The sequence below is a fragment of the Elephantulus edwardii genome, unplaced genomic scaffold (assembly GCF_000299155.1).
Source record: "Elephantulus edwardii isolate Elephantulus edwardi_28Jun2011 unplaced genomic scaffold, EleEdw1.0 scaffold00083, whole genome shotgun sequence".
NCBI lineage: Eukaryota > Metazoa > Chordata > Mammalia > Macroscelidea > Macroscelididae > Elephantulus > Elephantulus edwardii.
Genome location: NW_006399833.1, coordinates 2,102,784 through 2,105,601, shown reverse-complemented (window position 1 = coordinate 2,105,601; position 2,818 = coordinate 2,102,784).

Sequence of the window (2,818 nt, the reverse complement as noted above, 5' to 3'; positions counted from 1 at the left end):
TAAGACCTTTATTTAGATCTTAAACTTGTATGATGGATAGTATTGGGTTTAATCCCAAGCTTAACGGATTTCTTGCCATCATTTTATTTCAACTTCATTGTGTTTCAACTGGCAATGTATGAAGATTGTATATTTATTTGTACTTTTGGTGGTACCATGACCATTTATATCTTTAAACTCAAGTATTTCCACAAGTATTGATGTGGAAACAACTGGTATCTAGTATTATATTCCCAGGAAAATAGAAATCTCTTGGGTCTGTTTCACGTTTTGCACAATAAAAGAGGTTGATCTACAATTTATCTATAAGATATCTTCTGGATCTGACATGATAGACTTATATGACAATGGAAGTTGTTTAGAAGTGATAGCTTCTAATTTTCCCTTTCCATCAGCACAATTCATGATGAAACACCAGAATCTTTTATTTAATCCTCAAAGTTATGTTGAAAGCAGATGAATTTGTAGAACCTAAACAGGATGTATGTTGTTGTTGTTAGGTGCCGTGGAGTCATAGATGACTCATAGCAACCCTATGAACAAAAGGCCTGAGTACTGTTCGTACATAGAATTTCTGGAGGCAAGCCATTTCAGAAGTGGATGCCGCTCCTGCTTCCAGGTTTGTTTTAGTCGGAAAGCTCCAGCAAACACTGTCCACCATGAAACAGGATGTATAGCACAGCTAATTATAGACAAGTCTATCAATGTACTATGCAAAAGCATTTTATTGACTATGCAAAGATGGTGTGGACCACAACAAATTGCGGCTAACCTTGAGAAGAATGGGAATCAAAGAATACTTGATTGTGCTCATGCGAGACCTGTATTTGGACCAGGAGGTAGTCATCAGAACAGAGCAAGAGAATTAAAATTTAATATGAGGAAGTAAGTTTGAACAATTTGTAATTAAAATAAATAAATTTTACTTTCCTTTGGGGTTGTTAAACATGAAGGTTCTTGAAGAAGGTACCAGGAGAGACTGAAGGACTTGAGAGTAGAGATAACACAGAAGAAAGCATAAAGTGAGCAAGACTGAGTCCAGATGGCATTATTTGAATGCTTGGATCCAATTGGAGTTGATGCAACTCCCTAGATTTTTGGATATACAAATCAAGCTTTCCCCTCCTATCCTTTTTACTTTCAACTTATTTATGTATTTGAATCCAAACTTTATCTCTTAGAGATAGCATATGGTTGGACCATTTTTTTTTCCTTAATCCATTCTGCTAATCTGTGCCTTTTGACTGGAATGTTTAGTCCATTTAAATGTAATGTAATTACCGGTAAGATAGGATTACATCTTTTTTCCTATTTGTTTTGTGTATCTTACATATGTATGTATTTATCTAGCTAAAAAAAAAGAAAGGAATGCATCAGGGATGTATCCTTTCTCATACCTTTTCAATCTATTCAGATCATTAAGGAGGCTGGACTTTATAAAAAAGAATGTGACATCAAGATTGGAGGAAGAATCATCAACAAGAGTGTATTATCGACATGACAAATTTGCTTGCCAAAAGTAAGAACGACTTGAAGTGTTTGCTATGGAAACTCAACAACTGCAGTTTCAATATTAATTGAAAAGAAAGAATATGAAAACAAAGATCCTCACCACGGGGCCTGTTGGCAGTATCATGATGGATGGGAGAAAAATTGAGGTGGCTAACAATTACACGGGGAAGACGGTCCAGGGACCCCCGAGGATGCCATTGTCAGGGAAATAGTTTTGGGCCTGAGGGCCATAGGCCCTCTAACCAAGAAAGAAAAATTGTGCACTGATCATGGAGGACACATCCTTCTGTCCTGGGAAGCCTTCCTCTTGCTTCAGCAACAGGCTACAAATGGAAGACAAGCGGTATTAACCCACAAGAAGTCAATCCTGGAGTGGAAGTTTAAGAGCAAGGACTTTTTTTCAGAACCTTCCTGGAAAAGAAGCTGTACATGAGAGTTGTACTTAACAACTTTAAACTAAAGTCATACTGGCTGCATCATAAGAAACTGACAGCATCATGATACGGTCAGAATCAAAGAAATCCTGATGGGTTCTGGTCAATGGGAGATGGGTGTTGAATGGTGTAGGCAAAAGTAGGAAGTGATGGTGGTGGAGTAGGGAATAGGTGGATCAAAAACAACAACAACAAAAAACGGAAACCAAAAACCAACCAAACATGTAGCAGGATGGGTAGCAACATTGAATATTGGTCTTTTTTCTAACTGGTAAATGTCTTTCATCTGCTCTTTTCCGTAGAATGCTTGTCTGTTAGATACTATTATATATATTTAAAAATTGTACAGACTAGGAAGAAGTATTGATCATCCACTTCCGAAATGATAGGCCTTCAAAAACCCTATGTATAGTAGAGCACACTTAGATTATCATTTGGACTAACAGACATGGAAACTGAAACTGAGATCTTAGAAATGGAAACACAGAGAAGGAGGAAAAGCTGTAAGGAGAAACTAGTGATTGGAATGTGGAATGTGAGAAGCATGAATGTAGGAAAATTGGACATTGTTAAGAAAGAAATGGAAAGCATAAATATTGACATACTAGATATTGGCGAAATGAGATGGCTTTGCATGGGACATTTTGAACCAGATGATCATATGATTTACTATGCTGGAGATGAAAAGGTGAGAATGAATGGGGATAGTTTCATAATTTAAAAAGTCATTTCTAGGTCCATTCTGAAATACAATGTGGTGAGTGACAGGATAATATCCATACACATACAAGGAAGTCCAGTGAATACCACTATCATTCAAATATATGCACCAACAACTAGAGCCAAAGAGGAGTAAATAGAAGATTTCTACC